General features: G+C 40.2%; 1 long non-coding RNA gene across 1 annotated transcript in view; it reads left to right on the top strand.

Moving 5' to 3' along the window:
* Positions 1 to 12,828, top strand: part of 9130227L01Rik (RIKEN cDNA 9130227L01 gene) — a 40,858-nt gene extending 28,030 nt beyond the window's left edge. The window contains exons 5-6 of the long non-coding RNA NR_045837.1: positions 1,715 to 1,892; positions 11,810 to 12,828. This is a non-coding gene — a long non-coding RNA (RIKEN cDNA 9130227L01 gene). The remainder of the gene's footprint in view (positions 1 to 1,714; positions 1,893 to 11,809) is intronic.
* Positions 12,829 to 19,014: the final 6,186 nt, after the last annotated feature.

Raw genomic sequence — 19,014 nt, forward strand, 5'->3', positions numbered from 1 at the left:
AATTTAAATATTGGGACATATATATTTATATATGTTATAAAATTTCACAAGGGAAACAAATCACCAAACCATGACCTTGATTTCTTCTTTCTGTAGGAAAAAACACTGTTTGTAAGAAGGGTTGTGAGCATAATCTGTCAATTTAATCACATACATTTATGTATATCTTATGAATGTATCTGAAATTGACTCTAAATGAACATTTTATGATGTTAAATGAAGTTTTCCAAAGATCTGCATTTATTCAAAGATCATGTAAAAAGGCTGTTAATTTAGATAAACATGTTGTGTCCATGCTGAGCACTTATGTAATTCTGGGCTTTAATTTAATAGTTACAAAATCAAATACATTCATAACTTAAACTGCACTATTATTAGTATTCAAAAATCTCTCTAGTAAAACATTTAAAGAGTTTTAGTGAATATTTTGCCCTTCCTTTCCTCTTTCAAATGGAAATTACAGTGACATTTATCAGGACATATGGATTTTAAAAATTGGGTCAAGTGATATGCTATAAAATTTCTACTTCTAATTTATTTTAATATATTTATACACTGCATCATATTGTGCACCAGCACAGAAATACATATCCATGTATCATTTACATTATTATGTAAAAAATTACTGATAGTCATAGCATATATTTTTATGCCTTTTAATGGCTTGTATTTTTATAATTATTAATATTTTAAGTAGATGAAAGTCCTTCCCCCTGCCCGTGAAAATTTTTTTTAATGAAAAAGGGAATAAAATTTCAGCCCAGAGCTCACCTATCTTCATTTTAAGAAACATGTTTGCATTTCCTTTTTATGTTACAGATATCAAATGCAAATCATTTCTGATACTAGATACAGGTGGGTCTCTTTTCCTTGCACGGGTAGCAGCTAATCGTATTTTTACTGATTTTCATGGGTTTTCAAATATTGATATTGATTTCAACCAAAAGATGAAAGCAGTTTATACTAATGAGTTTTCACTATCGTGGGTGATAGGAGATAGTGCTTGAATAAAGGAAAATGCATGCACAAGTTTTTCACTTCTTACTGTTCACAAAAGAAAAAAAAAGTGAAAAGTAAGAATTCATGCTGTGTGCCTGTTTCCTCTTGTCCTTCCTCAGCTGAGGTATCTAACCTTCCTTGGAGGTTCCCTGAGACTCCTCAGACATGCCGCTTCTTTTCCCGGTCCTCTACTTGCGTTCTAAACGTCAGCCTGTAGGGGGCACTCCTGAGCTGCCACAAAAAGACTACTGAACCGCCTGTGTGGGTCTGAGATGTATTTAATATTCATTATGTTATCAAGACATTTCCTCAGCAAAGAATCCACAGTTCATTTTTAAAGCACATGCAGCCACAATTGAGTAAAAAACAGTCTCAGGTATTGAGACAGACATTTGCCTTCCCGGGGAGGCTAATAGAAATTTAGAAAGCTTCTGTCTTGTGTGGGTATGTTTGTACTTTTTGGGATTTCCTTCTTTCTGCCATTCTTTTTTGGAGTTCAGGGTACGTTGCATAATACCCAGAGTTTTATTATCATACCCCCAGTCTTGCTGTCTCTGTCTCACTTCTGGGAAGAACCATAGATAATACATACAATCACGTGGCCCACAACCAAGGTTATAAACAATCGATCTTTAGTGAGAATGAAATATCACCTTTAAGGATGTCTGTGACACTCCACTCCTTTACCCATTTCTTGTTTCTTCCCTCTCCCCAGATCCAGTAGAATCTACTTGGATGGCAGTTCCGAGGACCACTTCATGGTATGGACCCTTCACAGGGCTACACTTCTGAGGTTCCCAACAGCATCTGGTGCACTCGCAATGGCTTTTTATATCAGTTCATAGCTACCCATCAGAGAGATTGTAGAATCATCTAACCTGATGTGTTGTGGGGTAAGTCGATATTCAGAGTTTTGCTTGCCTCCCAGGCGTTTACTCTCTCCTTCTTGGTGGATCACGTCGTTATCGTCCCTTCTGAAAGCAGCCCAAGCAACTCATTCTCTGTTCATCTTAAATTTCGCTCTCCTGTCACAATTTCACTTGCTTTTTTCCACCCGTGTTTCAACCTACCATCTCCCCATTTATTGGTCCATTTTCGAACAGAGTCCCTCCACAAGTTGTATCTGAATGATGTCCCCAAACACCTCCCTTCTCTCCTCCACACTCCAGGATAGTCTCTTGAGATCACCAGTTGACTTCCATGCTTTTAAACCTATGATGAGTCCTTCATCCTCTGTTGTGGGTAGCCCTGGGGCTGTTTGTATCTTGATGCTAATTCTGCTTCCCTAGGAGGGGCTGCCTGGGATAAGGAGTGAATCACATACTCAGGTAACTTCCTGTGAACCTTTCCCTAATGAATATTTCTAGGAATCAATCACTGGGCAAGGGGTAAGCGGGACTTCTGGGTTGAGAGGGTAAGAGGAGGCAGAAAAAGGTCTTGTTTTTGGACGGGAAGACAGGTGGAGGTCAAAGTGTAGGTAGCAGAGACCCCTGGTTCAGGTGGCAGATCCACTGGGATCCGTTACCGGGGGATTTAACTTAGAATGACTTACAAATTAGGAGGTTAGCTGTGGTGCCACTTGTGTTACCTGTTAATTTTGAAATAGTTTTGAAATAGTTTTGAAGAGAGAGAGAGAGAGAGAGAGAGAGAGAGAGAGAGAAAGTAAGTCCCAAGATGAGAACATGAGAACAGGTCGGCCTGCCCGCCAGTGCCTGGCCTGCCCACTGGTGCCCAGCTGGCGGTAGTGGTAGCGTGGGATTGACTTCATATTTCTATTTCATGCTACAGTCCTCATCTCGATACTCAAAAGTAATATCTTCTTTCCTCAATGGATAACTTTCCTTCTTTCTTAAATAGCTCTAAAGTTGCCTTCTGCTAGCCTTGCCCTTTTAAAGGACAAGACATATGTTAAGACTTTGGGGAGCTGGTTTATAGAAGAAAGCAGATTTCTCAACACAAAAGAAAGGATACACTTCAGATCCAGGGCGAACAGTGGGGGATGAGGCCAAGAGGCATCTTCTTATGAAGACCTGATAAGATTGAAGAGGCGCAAACTGAACTGTGGCCTCCAGGATGAAGTGGAGAGCCATTGGCAGGTTCCGAAGAGACAGTGAGCTAGCATCTGACTGCAACTGTATTGGTAGCATGGTGCCCTACAGTGGGGAGAACCAGGGTAATGATAAATCAGAGGAATTATTGATAGGCTTGAAGGACTATCTCATACATCAAGGGTTGGAAGCCAGGCACAGGGTACACATGTGTGATTATGGAAGCCTGAACAACATGGGAGACCTTATGTCCAAAAGTCAGAAAGTAAGTTTGTAAGTAAATAAACAAATAAATACGCTTTAAGAGTAACAGCATATAGTGTTGGAAGGGTGCACCTTCAAACAGTAATATCCAGTAAAGGAATGAGTAGGTATGCCTAGACGAGTAAAGTGGGCCTGGCTGGAAACAGATTTGTGATTATTCAGAGTCTGGACAGCATTTAAATCCCAAGAAGGTGAGGTAACCCTAGGGAGTTAGTGTAGAGATAGATTCAGAGTCTGATCCCTGCAAAACTCACAGTGTTGACACAAACATAACCAAGGAACAGGGGATGAGGGCTCTCAGGACAGGTCTGGCTGCAAGCCTGCCACCATTTTTTCAAGTTTATTCCCTTCCCCACAGTGGTACGCCTAGCCATCAATACAGCTGCAGGTAAATGCTAGTTCTCCCTCTTCCAGAGCATTCAGGTGTTTCTCATCTTAGCACGGAAGGCAGTCCAGAGAGAGAAAGAGAGGAGAAAGGGGGAGGGGGGGAGAAGGAGAGACGGATGGAGAGGGGGAGGAGATGTTGCACGGGGGAATTGGGAGGGTGAACGTCCATATGGAGTCTTAGATTTGGTATGGCCTTTGTTTGAGGATGTCTTCACTTTTCACAAAACAATAAGCATTCCAAGTTAGCTGAGCTTGCTTGAGCAGGAGTACTTTTATTTTGGTATAGTACTCCTGCAGAGGCTCTTCCTTCTGTAGACCTTTGGGACACTTGAGAGAAGAAACTGGTTTTGCACTTTAATCTTCCGCCAGTACCCTGATAACGTCAATAATATTGTGACCACACAGGGTTGTAAACACTAAGCCTAAAAGGAGTAACCTGTCCTGCTCTGTGCATCAAGCTATGTAAATGCGCCATATAACTTCCCTAAATCAATTTAGGAGAAACAGAGATAAAAGGACCCGATGTATATTCAGGGCACAGACTTGCTAGTGGCACTTGCCGATTAATAACTTCAATAGTTAATACAACCTGTGTCCTGAAGACAAAGAGCCTGATATTTGGAGAGACTGCATTATTTTCCTACAGTGTTATGTCACAATATTAGAGTATGGGGGCTAGGAGGTTTGTGGGTTTCTCAAATGTAAGCTTCTCTCAACATACTGTACTGTCTTCTCTACTATGAGCTTGTTTTACTGTGGCTGTAAACTCTGAAATGCCTGTTTAGGCTGCAGAGAGTTGAAGAAGCCCCTGTGAGTAACGAGAGAGGGAAAGAGGACATTGTTATTGTTGCCATGGCATGGCCTGGTCAAGGACCCCAATGCCCCAGCCTCTTAGGAATAGCAAAACTTGGCTCAGGGGAGGCTTAGAGGGCTGTCACAGACTTCTCTGGGGTCCCAGGACATCCAAATGTGGATGTGGACAACCTGCAGCTTTAATATCCACCATACCTTTCTCCCTCCCAGATATTTATGGCCTGAAGACTGTAAGCCTGCCTCCGTGACTCAACTGTAGGCTATAAAGCCTGCCTCAAAGGTCGGGTGTGCGTGAGAACCTCCCTGTTTTACTGTATATACGACACCTACAGAGCTGTCAGGGTGCTGTGGCATCTCCATCAGAGAGTCCAGTCCTCTGTTTTTCCAGCTTTCCTCTTTCTTTCATTCCCTCCCTGCCACGGTTGGATCAACTACAGAAGCTGTGCAAGGACTCAGCATTGGACAGTTTGGGGGGATGAGTCAGTATGAGAGAATAATTACTGTCCACGGTGCTGTTTTTTTTCTGATCTCCTCCAAACACCTTTATAATTGTTACCCTAGCATTACAGGCATGCCTTCTCACCACAGCTTAGCAGAGAAGGAAGCTGAAGCTCACAGGGCACGGGGTCATTTTCCTCTTGTTGATGGTAGGGCTGTTCCGGAGGAGAGCGTGCAATAGTTTGATAAATACATCGCCTCCTTTACTTCAGATGTCCGCTCTGACACTGTGGCATCAGGAGGGCCTCTCATATCAGTGTGTCTAGAGAGTTCTACCTCCAGACGATGTCCTCTTAGCCTACTTAATTTCTCTGTACAATCCATTACCCCTACATTTAATTGCTGTCTATAATACACACTGTAAAAGTAGGAATACAGCTGACTTTCATTCTCTGCTGTGTCTGAAATGCTAGGCTGTGCCGTGGTCCAACACACAGTAAATATCATTGAGATGACTAAGTGGCAGTTACCACTTGATCATTTAGCACTGGAGAGTAAATCCCTCAGTGACATTGGCAAAGGCAGCTTCTGGGGTGTTTTCAGTTTTGTTGTTGGAACTTAAGGGTTGCTGGTCATGAGGAGCTGTGTGTATCAGAGCGAAGCTTCCAGGCTCTGGCCCTCTGTCATCTCAGGAGGTAGACTAGGTAGAACTGTGCTGCTTCTCAGAGCCTGTAGAGTACTAGATGTCTTTGGATCACTGGAGAAAGTGGAAGAAACATAAACTTGATAAATTATGAAACAGGAAAAAAAAAGAAGTCAATATTCTTTAAGTAAAATGGCAAAGTATCAGTTAAAGATATTGGGATGCATTTTAGACAACAGTGGAAAATTTGAAGGTCTAAAGAAATAAATGTTAAGGAGAAAACATATAATATCTCAGACAGCCACCCATTAATCTCCACCCATCTAATAACATTAATTATACAGAGGAACTACAGACAGGAATGGAAACCATAAATAGATCAGGAATGCCATTGTAGGCTCCCAGAGATAATTAATATTCACAAAATTAAAAGGATGTTTGTATTATTAGAAGTAAAAATTAACATTGTTAGAATTATATATAAAGGGATACTTTACCTTATGTATTGTCTTGTTTTCTAGTCTAATATTAAACGTGATGCCTTTTACCGACATGCACACCTTTTGGCCTTTTTGGAGGAAGATGGATGAAATGGTGACCCTACCTTTGTAGATCATGACTGGTGGTATTATAGTCTCATGTCTTTGTGTAGGTAAATTGTATGAATGCTGTGGTCTATGTTGGAATTTCCCGGTCCATGTGTAGGTTCCACTCCCATGAGCTTTTCCTGTTTGTGGGGACAGTTTAGACATCTGTAAAGACAAATGTGAAGCCATCACTCACGCAACAGTGATTTGGAAGTTGAAATGACCTCTGCCTAAGTTCCTCTTATATCCAGACCTCTGTGTGCCATACAGAACCAGCACACAGTATCAAGTCAATACTTGGTGTGATTTAGAAATGATTAAGGACTGTTTCCCATGGAAGAAGAAACATTTGCTGGTTCTATGGCTTCCAGATTCATTTCGGAAAGTAATTAGAAACTTTGATTTTGCTGTTTCCTGCTGTGAGTTTCTGTCTTGATCTGCCCTTTCCCCACTGTTGGTATATACCATTCTATGCCCATTCTCTGTCAAACATCTTTTTTTTTTTTTTTTTTGCTCTTTTGCAAGATGGTATTTTTCAGGCTGAGCTTACATCTATCCTTAGAACATCATTTTTCCTGCCCAGGCTGTAGTTCTGTCAAGTAAAGTTCATGCTTTGGTGAGTGTTTGGTAATGTCCAAGACGTCTGGGCTTCCTAGTGACCTAGCAAGTGTCCTACGCCTTTGAAAAGATGCACCTATAACCCTGGGTTTCTGTGTTGTTTGTGTTCATATAATTTCCATTAAGGTGTTTTTGAATGTGTGTGTGTGTGTGTGTGTGTGTGTGTGTGTGTGTGTGTGAAGCACTTTTTTTTTTACTCCTTCCCACCTTGAACTCCAAGCCTCTTTTGATTTTTTAGGTTTTAGAAAAACAAAATAGAGATGTGTTATAGATGCGACCGTGAAACTGTGGCTTCAACCTGGCAGTTCTTTCCTGGAGCACCTCCACCCTTCTGTATTGTTATTCATTATTGCCTGAGACAATGATGTCTCTAATACCCAGTTAGTTCAGACAGGCTGCATGATGAAGTGGATGGTCATTCTAATATAATCTAATGGAATTTGAATAGGTGATAGAATGAGATCTAGAAGTGTATTTAGGGCACCACAGGGCAGAGAGTGAGAGAGAAAGTTCTTTAGGAGACAATCAAATGTTTGCTCTGAACCAAGGGACTTTTGCTTCTTTTCCCAAGAGCAAAGTAAAAGAACAAGACCCTCTCTAAGGTTGGTGGATGCTTTTTTGTTTTTTGTTTGTTTGATTTTTTCGAGACAGGGTTTCTCTGGGTAGCCCTGGCTGTCCTGGAGCTCATTTTGTAGACCAGGCTGGCCTCGAACTCAGAAATCCACCTGCCTCTGCCTCCCAAGTGCTGGGATGCTTTTGATAAGCTAGTCTACAATGCATCCTCCTGAGAGACAAAGCCATAATCTCTGAGAGGATTCGAAGCTCAGAGCTATCCTATTTTGGGAGGCCCGAGAACTGCCATGTAAGAATAGAGGACACTTTGGAAAGAAAATCTCCATTCTCCCCAGACGTGAAGTGGTGCTGTCTGAAAGAGCTTGTATCTTCCAATGACATCCAGACTGGAGGCCAAGGATAGGTTCGCGATGGTTAAAATCAGTAATTTAAGACTTGTATATTTAAAACAGGAAAAAGACTGGTGGTTGGAAACCTCAACTCTCCTTGTTACTGTTTTTGAAACATCAGGACATCGGCTTGTCTCTTGGGATTGTGCCCAGGCACTCTAATTTTGCTGAAGGATTTAGTCAGGTCCTTGGAGTGCGTTTAGTATTCTAAATTAGCTGTATTATGATTTTACTTGGATTTGTGGAAAAACTAAAAAAAAAAAAAAAGGCACCATCCAAGAGAGGCACTTCCAGGTTCTGCCTACCTCTCTCGAAATTATATTTTGGTAGTTATGTTGGACACACAAAAGAGATATCACTCTGAAAATGTTCAAGGAGTCAGAGCAATGCCTCTTTGAGAACCAGCTCATACTCCTGCTGATGGAATGGCATACATTTGTTCTGAGGAATGTAATGGGATTTCCCTTTCCTGCTCAGTGAGGAGAATGTTAGGATACATCCTTCCTCCCTAGAATGTGTGGATATCTGGAAAACTACACAGATTTTATTTTATCACCAAATACTCGAAAAGGATGGCGGGGGGGGGGGGGAGAAGGAAAACAGAAGTGTAGATTCAAGCTACATCCATTGTCATTGAAGTCTGAAAGTCGTGCAATCAAGAGACATGGGGGCATCTGGACTCAGGAGACAGCAAAAAAACTGGAAGTCAAAGCAGAGATGTGAATCCCAATCAAGATGGCGATGGCGGGGGGTGAGGGGTGGGGGGGAATGCAAACTGGAAATGGGCATGTTGTTGATCAGTGAAACGAACAGAAATACACATGGTTTCCAAGCTCGATCACACGGGGCTTTGCCATTTACCCCCGTCTTTTTGCTGGATGGGGACCAGTGACTGTGGAGCAAGGAGACCAAAGGCTCCAAGACCACACCGCATCACTTTGTTCTTGGGGCTCGCACAGCCTGTGGCTTCGCATTGCTTCTAGGGGCCTGGGAATGGGTGCTTCTGGCATGCCCTCAAGGTTTGGTTTTGAAAGGATGACTGTGCTATGAGTCCTTGCACTTTCTGGAAGTTACATCAGCATCCCTTGGCCATGCTATTCGGAAATACACATCACAAATTTAATTTGGTTAATTCACAAGCCTTTTTTTTTTTTTTTTTACCTGTTCAATTTGATACCATTCAAATTTGCCAACGAGTGGTCTGCCTGTCTGCCAGACTACTTGAGGCAAAATGTGAATCATCTGTGGCTAAAAGGCTTCTCTTGACATTGAATAAATTTTCAATTTCCTATTTAGCAATGATGCATGTATATAACTGGTCTTAATAGGAAAATAAGGTCTTTCTACACTTTATCTAACTCAGCTCTTCACATAACTCTGCCCCATTGTGGGATAGTTTGTATGCCAGTCCGGCATATTTTATGTGCATATACATCTAGCTACTATGATGTGAAACATATGCAGATTTACAGGCAAAATACTCATGGATATGCATAATAAAATGCTTATCGGCAATTAATATTAACTTACTTCACATATCAAGGTGCAGTTGCTTTTCAACTCTGAAAAGAGAGATTTTTGAGAGTTCATGTAACTTTTCATGAAAATTCATCTCATGTTGTTGCTGACATTATTTCATTTTTAGTTTTTCTAAAAACACACATGAAGATCTCGAGTCTAAGTGTTAAATTCGCTGACATAGGAAGTCCGGCATATCTGCTGACTTCTATTTCTGATATATGAGATTGACAAAAATGGAAGCCACTTTGAAAGTATATGGATAAGTACTTTATGGATAAATACTATTAGGAATATATTTCAAAGTATATGAAAACTTTTACATTCTTTCTTGGTAACTATATCAAAGATAATTCTTTTGGTTTAGGAAGACAAAAATATTCCTTGGAAAAACAAAGAAAATTAGCAAAAATTAGTCCTAGCACAAACACCACAAGAAGAAAACAGTATAACTCTATGCCCATAAGTATATGTTAATAAATTTAGTAACAAAAAAATATAGTGCTTCGCAATGTGACTCATTAAAATGAACTTAACTAGATGGCAGTAGAATGTGAATGCATGCACAATGGTTACAGTAAATATCCAGAGCAGCTTTTCTTTTAGACAAAGTATTAGGGAAGAAAATTGCATACTTGATGTCTGGTGGTTTCGAGAATGATGTTTTTGTTTATGGACTAAGCAAATGCCAGTGGTTTCAAAATAAGAATAGAAATCATACATTATTGTGAAGTTATCTTAAAACAGATGGAGGGTGGTCACAAAATACTTTGGCGACTAAACCAGTCTCTATAAAATTCCTCACAGATCAAGGACAGTAGTATCTCTAAAATTAATATCATGAATATCTCCCCCAATACACATTTATGGGGGGATAAGTCCTGAAATAATTGAAAGAAGAGCAAAATTTTCTCAGATGCTGATGGAGGTTCATTTAAAACTTCCACGAAGCTAGGATATTGCTAACCCCCTTGGAACTGTTTGCTTATCCCTTTGAACTCTTACTTAACCTAATGTTATTCTAACTGTCTTTATAGATTGCATTTTAACTCCACATAAATAGCTTCCTAACTCATTTTGCGTATGCCTAAATGGGGTCTTCTGAGTAGTTGGAAATCTGTGCATTTTCATCATCTCAAGCATCAAGATAAGGTAGCTTTAGTCTGTGAAAAGGATGAGTCATGAAGAGTATTTCCCAAAGCAAGCTCCTTTATTTCCTATCCAATGTATTTATGGCCAAAGGCTGCTTTATAGAAAACTGTATGAAATGTAAATGGGTAAAAATGATTGAAGGCCACCAAAAGGTCTCTTGTGGATACACACACACACACACACACACACACACACACACACACATATGTATGTATATATATATATATATATATATATATATATATATAATTTTATGTATTATAGAACGGAGTGTTTCTTGGGAAGCCACTGGCTAAATGTTTAATTCATTTCTTCAAGAATCTACTTAATGTAACTGCTGCCATTTGATGATATTTAAAGGTTAAAATGTAGCATATAATTTTCATCCTTTGCAAGATTCCAAGTGTGTGTGGTGCTTGCAATTTCTTTATCTCATTGTAAACACAATTTAAAAACCATTATGTGGTCTTCTCCTACTTTTGTAACAAATGGAACACTTAAACATTTTCATCATGGTGTGATTGCCTTAACTTCTTCGTGTACTTTTTCAATGTTTAGTTTCAGGTAAATGAACCTTTAATTCCTTTGAAATTCTCATGTGTTGTCCTGGCTTATCTGTGTCAAGACAACAAACAAGGGTGGTGCTCTGTCATGTTTCCAGGTCAAACCAAGCCACATATTTGAATACTTATTCATTTCACTCTGACCTCTCAGATCACCAGAGTGATTGTCCTAAAATGTAAAGGCGATCAAACTATTTTCTCTACTAAGATCCTTCAAAGATCTTAAGACAATGTACAAATTCCTTTTTACAGAAGATTCTACTAAAAACTCATAATCTGACTGTGGCTGTGGCTGTGCGTTTGTCTCTGATGATCTTTGGAACTGGCTTTGACTTGTCTGAGATGGTACATGTTGCACTCACCTTGTCCGGCAAGGAAAAACGCAACAAGGTCGGATTCTTCTCAACAGCTTTATTGCAGGAACGCCAACTGCTTATATACACCCCAGCACTGGGGAGGGCTATGTGTCCTCCTGGGATTGGTCAGTCTGCTGGCACTTTAATTTGCATGCACCTGCTCGGGAGGGGTTGGCGCCAGATTTGGGCTAGGGCCTGTGCAGTGATGTTGTTTACTGCGACATCTTTTACGTGCCGGCTGCCTACAGGTACAGCCACTAAATCTACATCCCTTGTACCATGGGGACCTGAATTAGCTGCAGCTGCTCAGCAGCCTTCATCTTGCCAGCTCTCCCTCCTCTGGAAGGGGTTACTCTCTGTAAGACATTCCCACAGGGGCGGCTTGGGCACGAATGTGCATGCTTTGGGGCTTATGGAGTTACCTCATTGGTTTGGTTCATAGGATTCTCTTCTTCTTTCAGATCTTCTGCATCTCATCGAACTCAACTACCAACCATGAAGCTTTCCCAGAGGCCATTCTTTCTACTCCTGCCTTCCTGGCCCACAATACTCCCACGGAAGAGATCTGTTCACCTTTCCAGATATATTGTCCATGTGTTAATTCTCTTTCAGGGATGTTATTGTCCCTCCTCAGGGTTGTATCTGCTTCTCAGGGAACTACATCAGTCTAAACACCAATTATCAATGCAGTTCAAATTTTTACCTATGAAGAAGCTCCTCACCCAGGGTGAATTAGTGGGAGCACGGCAAGGTGTTTGCAGAAGGATTTACTAACACAAGGCCTAGCAGAACGCCTTTGCATCACGTAGTGACTGCACTAAAACAGTCTGTTGTCATTCTCCCTTCACCGTGCTGTGAATATCTAGATGGTGAGAATTATATCAGATTCACATTTATGTCATGAGTGTATAGTGAGGCAACAGTTATGTTTGGAGGCATTGAACACAAAGTCACTGAGTTTCATTGATCTTTTAAAACCAGAACTCTTCTAGTAGAAGACTTCGGGTGGGGGTAGACTATTCTGCCTCTCAGGGTGATCCTTCAAGGCCTTTATTTGCTAGGTCATTGTTCAGAAAACAAGATAAAATCCTACAGACCTTTTCTTAGCATTTAGAATCTGTATGTAGATTTCATATACTTGTCCCCACAGCCTATTCTGGTCCTAGTTGGTAGCAATAAGCACTGACATTCTTGGAAATGCAGTTTGGCTAAGAATGTTTTATCAGTTTTTGTGACCATATTATAATAAGAAAATGGGCATGACTGGATTTACTGTCAGCTGAAAGATGTGTGTTTGATATATATTTGATCATGAAAGACTAATATGTTGTGGCAGCAAATGTAGTTTAATGATACTTTTAAAAATTTAAGATTTCAATGTCAGAGAAGCAAACTGGAAACTCAATATGTATGCACTCTGTGCCTTTTGTCTTCTTGTAAGAATCTGTCAATTATCTTACCCCAAATAAAAGTCTACTGCACTAAAACCCACTTGACAGAAACATAAATAATGGCATAATTACAAATAAATTCTGAAATTAGTTTACATTTTTAAATGTGCAGGTCAGGATACGTATAGAAAAGTGTAAACATGTAGACATTATTACTTCATTGTCTATGATTATTTCCAGTAAATTAGTTTATAAATTCCAGATTCTTTTTAACTCAATGGCATGAAATAATGTGAATAAATACCTGGCTTTCAGAAGGAACACAGTGCACTGTGACTACACATCTAAAGATGTGTCTCTCTATAATTTGTATGCTGTTATTTTTGGTTTTGCTGGATATATAATTTTGTTATATGTGATCAATAACACATGATACAGTTGGCCTTGCTGTGTGACCACCCAAAAGATGCCTAAAAGACTCTATAATGTTTGCAAACGACTTGGGCCTGTGACCACAAGACAATGACCACTCGAAACAAATAAGCACACAGAAGACAAGTGGTGGCCACAGCTTGTGAAGAGGCAAGCCTGTGTATGTATGCTAAACAGAACAAGGATTAAGTATGCTCCTGGTACTCCATGCCGCAGAAGGACTGACATGTCTACCTGTGTGCTTGCCGTCTTTCTTACAGTGAAGCATTTTAGTGAATCATAATTTGAACACATAGTTAGCCTAATAAAAGAAAAGAATAAGAAACTAGATAGCTCTTTGAACTTGCCCTCTCTGCTCCTCAATTTTCTCATCTGCAAAAGTGATCACATCCCTAAATTTTATACTAGAAGGATCAAACTGGGCAATGTGGGCAAGAGTACCCATCAAAGTTCCTGTCATGTGGTAAACAGTCCAGTCTAGTTTGCCTTCTTGCCTCTACTCAGTCACCCATGTATCTTTCAACCTATCATACTGATGGAGTGGCCATTAGCATCAGGCTCTATTACTGGCTATGAGAATGAAAAATGAACATCTTTTGGGAATACAGTTTCCCTCGGATTTCCTCATTCTTAATCTTCTGTGTTTGTTTTTGAATTGCTAAGTATTGTCTCCACTCCAGACATGGTGTGATCTGGGAGAATGGAGCCTAAGGATGAGGTGGACTGAAGTCTCAGCCAACTTCATTCAGAGCGTCAGACAATCTATACTCCAAGGGTTAAGAAGAATCACACTAGTAAAGTGGAAACTCATAAATGTAAGCCACGCATGGCAGACAAGCCACACAAGGGGCAAATACATGTTTTTCTATAGAGGCATATAAGCAATAACCGTATTCAGTTGTAGTGAATAGTCTGAAGCAACCTCACTCCTATCTGCTGCACCTGCGAGAAGAGGGAAAACACATTCCTAGATGAATTCTGTCTTTTTAAGAAACTGGGGTCACAAGAGTATTGGGTGTTTTCTCACAAGCACTCAGAATTCTCCTTACAGAACCCAATTCCTCCACCACGTTCTGACAGATGCTCAGAACTAGTGTTTTACACTTGCTAAGCTACCAGTTTACTATTGCACTATTGACCTGCACCCCAGCTCCTAGATCTCTTCGTTCTAACTGTGAATAAAAAGCCTCTATAAAAAGCTTTATGATTTCTTAAGCTTGACTCTTCTATGGGGTCTCTTTAGATCCATGAAATCAGCGACTTCAGTCACTAGCTGGTCCCTAGTTCTCATCATATGGTGTATAATTAATAATACTTGCTCAATATGCCTTTGGAAGTTTGAGTAATTCCTGTGTTACAGAGTAAAACACTGGACTCTAGTGTATTTCTTAAAACCGCTTTCAAAGCCATGAGGTTTTGAAAGGGATGACTGAGCATCAATTGTTCTTCCTTTATTTTTTAATTGTTATATTCATCATGATAGAGAATTTCAGGTAGTTTATGGTTTATGTTACAATAGCATCTTCATATCCTTTCACTAATATGATTTCCTCTGAAGCTGTTCTCAGTCATAACCTGAATTCTGAATTTAGCTTCTACTGAGTCCTCAGAAGGCCTGGGTGGTGTTGATAAATATGGGCTATTAACTAACCTGAAACTAGTGCTCATTTTTCCTGTCTTATATATCTAATAATTAAAAATTTGAAACTGTGTTGATCTTAGACAAAAAGTTATGGTGTACATGGCTCTACCTATAAAGAAGATGCCCAGAGCCTCTGTAACAATATATATGCAAATGTATACAGTATGCGATAAGACTTGATGTAGCTAACCAAATGGGTTTAGAAGACAAAGACATGACATAAAGTAAATGTAGACAATATTCACCTGAGGTCTAAGATGTGAAAGTAATAAACTTGCTTTTCCACTCCTTTTGTTATGCTAATTATATTCATTAGGAAACCAAATTCCTCATAGGAACTAGGCTGGTCTATTCATTAGCCCACCAGGGAACCACCTAAGGAGACTAACACTTTCTGCCCAAATTAAAGAATGGTTCAGCAATTAACCCTGAACATTTAAAACTGTGCTTAAGCCTTTATCATATAAGGTACTTAGCACTTTGTCTTTGTGTACAGAAGATGAAACGTTGGAGATCCTCATAATAAGCAAACGTGACAGGACAGGAAAGGACAGCTGGCTGAGCCCATGGCATAAGCTCTTGTTTGGGTTTTGGTTTGGAAATGCTCAGATAAGTGAATTCTCTGTGCAAACTCACAGGAAATCTGGAGGCCAAATACTGGAAGGCACCAAAGGAGCAAAATGAAAGTCATCTGACATTTTAGCAAAAAGTGACAGTTTAGGTGTTTCCTAAATTTCTGTTTTGGGTATTTGCATCTCACATCTTTCTAGGTTTGTTCAAGGGGAAGCAGATCAAATCTAGTATCATCGCAACCCAATGCTTTACCATCTGGTAATGTAAGAAAGGGCAAATATAGATTAGCTTATGTTCAGTGTCACCTGAACCTGAGTTCTATAAAATCAGTGCGTTTCCCTCCTCTTAGAATTCTTAGTTTGAATAATCTATGTGGCAAGCCTCACATTTGTTTACTTTTGAAAGGATTCGTAAACACGGTACATAGCAGCCAGGGCCACATTTCACCCTAGTAAGCACTATGCCTTGGAAATGGTTGATTGGTTTAAGGTCTGAAGTTAGTTCATAAGATACAGTCCACAGAACTCAAAAAGGTCAACAAGCTGAAGTGCCCAAGTGAGGATGCCTCAGTCCCACTTGGGAAGGAGAAGAAAGCAATCATAAGTGGGGAGGGAGGTAGAGACCTGGGAGGAAAAGTGGATGGGGGTGGAGGGTGGGGGAGGAGAGGGGAACCTAATCTGGTAATAGGTGAGGGAAAAGGACTGAAGACCTGAAGGACAGCAGAAAGAATGGAAACAGGCAAACTTGGGAGGTAGGAGGTTTGTGGGACCCTCCAGAATGCACCAGAAACCTGGGAGGTGAGAGACTCTCAGGACTCAAAGGGAGAGAGGGGCCTTATATCAAATGCCTGATAGTGGAGACAGAGACAGGGAACTTGTAGAGTTTACCTTCAGCATCAAGTGAGGGAGGGGGTAGCCATCCCACAGTCAAAACTCAGATCCACAATTGTTCCTGTCTGAAAGAACTTCAGGGATGGAAATGGAGAGGAGCCTGAAGCAAAGAAGGTCCAGCAACAGGCCCAAAGTGGGATCCAGCTCAAGGGGAGGTCCCAAGGCCTGACACTATTCCTGAGGCTATGGAGCGCTTACAAAAAAGGGGCATAGCATGATAGCAGTCAAGAAGATCCAATAAGCAGCTGAAAGAGTCAGATGCAGATATTTGCATCCAACCAATGGACAGAAGCTGTTGACCCCTGTGGTTGAATTAGGGAAAAGCTGGAAGAAGCTGAGGAGGAGGGCAACCCTGTAGGAGGATCAGCTGTCTCAATTAACCTGGATCCCTGAGATCTCTCAAACACTGGATCACCAACCAGGCAGCATACACCAGCTGATATGAGGCCCCCAACACACATACAGCAGAGGACTGCCGGGTTTGGGTTTGGTCAGAGAAGATGCACCTAACCCTCAAGAGACTGGAGACCCCAGGGAGTTTAGAAGTCTGTTTGGGTGGGTGGTAGGTGATAGGGACATCTTGTGGAAATAGAGGGGCAGGGAAGAGGTCTGAGATGTGGAACAGTTGGAGGGTAGATGGGGGAGAATCAAATCTGGAGTGTAAAAATATAAATCAACCAGTCAATCAATCAATCAATCAATCAATCAATCAATCAAAGACAAAATGAAAAAGACCATACCACCCCCACCCCCCAAAGTTAGCTTGTTAACAGTTTGGGACATGATTTGCCTTCTGACCTTGTCTTCCCCAGAGCCTAACATGTCTAAGCTCCCTATATTTTTGTGATTCAAAAACTGACAAGGTGATTATGAACATTGGATTCTTCTTAATTAACAGAAAAGTGCTAGTTAAGTTGACTAGTGGTGCTTTTCTGTTTTCAACATATTGAATCAATCTTTCAGTGTTCACTGCAGTTTGAGCTTGGGAGAATACAGCTCTCTCCATTATTCACTCCATCCTCTTGCTTAGGCAAAACCCCTTTGGCTCCATTTCTCATGTGTCATCCTGAAAGAATAGGGCATGTATAAGATATCTAGCTTGGGCTACTTACAGAGCTTAATTTTTATAGTGTCTTCCCGAATACATTCTTGTTATTAAAGGTTGAAAGAAATCAATACTAATCCCCATTGCTCCTCAAGTCTGCTTTAGTATACTACAGCTTCGTTTGTCTCTCTCTTTCTTTGGTTAGTACTTTATTAGTGATTTCACTTGTTAAGTTTCTGTCCACCCTATTAAATAAGATCAGTTGGTTCAACAGCAAACAAGATGACCTTAATGCTCTCAGGAGTTTTCTGCCTAGTTAGGGAGATTGAGAAGAGACTGCTAAGTCATGTATGGGTTAAGATCTGGGACTGTGATCAATGCATGCAATGGACATTTGCACTTGTTTGTAGGAATAAGCTCAAACTGAAGTCATTGGTAGCTGTTAAAAGAGGACTTCAGCCAATGAAATTCTTAACTTTATAAATTTGATCAGAAGTACTGGAGTTGCTAGTTAGCCACAGGCCTTTAATGAGAAAGGTCATATGAAAAGCCAAGACTTTAGGGTCATCATTAGGCATAACATGGAAATAAATGAGGGACATTACTCAGGTCTCTAGACAGTTATAAAAGAAGAATTGAAAGCACTACAAGGGACTGGACAGCTCCCACTAAGAGATATAGTTGCTGGAAATATTGCAGAAATTGTGAGTGCTTAGAAAAGGGAGAGCCTTACTAAGTCACACATCATTAGATTTCAAAGGTTCAAAGTGAGATAATATGGTGTAGCAACTACCAATTTTGTGTCTAGGGTGATAATAGCTATTTGTGTGACATTTAGTCAACAAATCACTAATGTTATCAACAGCCTCCTCTAACATCTAGTATAATCCTTTCCTTTCAGAGTTATTTGAAATAGATGAAATAGCTTATGAAAAGCATAATTCCTTATGCATTCATTCTGAAAATGTGTTAACTATTAGTTTTTTATTACATATTGATATATTAAATGGCATATAAAATTATTAATTCTTCCAAGTTATACATTGTAGCAATGGCTATACAATATAGAAAAAGAATTGTTAGCAGTATGGAAAAAGAGCTATTCTGTTTAGAGTACATAAGAAGCATTTTCTATAGTAAAGGTATTACTTACAAAAGCCTTTTCCGATGCACCATGTGTGTGCTTATACAGGCCTATGCTGATGGTAATTTGAGAACTACTGCATTCTATGTATACCAGAGGGTTTGGTATCATGACATACACAATTACTTGGTTTCCAAATCTATCTTGGAAGAGGGGACAGAAGTCTGTCTATTGGTGAGGCCAGTTCACACGCAAGGCTGTTGCTGTGTGTATACGTAAAGTAAGTGAGCTGTCAATAACTGAGCACCTCCTGCTTTAGGGGTTTTGGAATCCCAAAGCTTGCACTAACTTCTGTCTTCAAGAAATTTAACATCTTTGTTGGGATGTCTCCTGTGCCAACTCTTCTGTATCCTTTAGATAAAAAGAGTGTTAAGTGTTCTCGACATAAAATTATTTCTCTGTGCAGTAATGGGCATGCCATTTAGCTGATTTAAACACTGAGCAATGTACAAGCACTTCAAAGCATCACATTATACACAGTAAAAACAAAAATTTAATCTGTCAATTAAAATGAAAGAAAAAATGGTAAGCCAAAGCATCTAGTCCAAC

This window comes from Mus musculus, chromosome 1 (assembly GCF_000001635.26).
Source record: "Mus musculus strain C57BL/6J chromosome 1, GRCm38.p6 C57BL/6J".
NCBI lineage: Eukaryota > Metazoa > Chordata > Mammalia > Rodentia > Muridae > Mus > Mus musculus.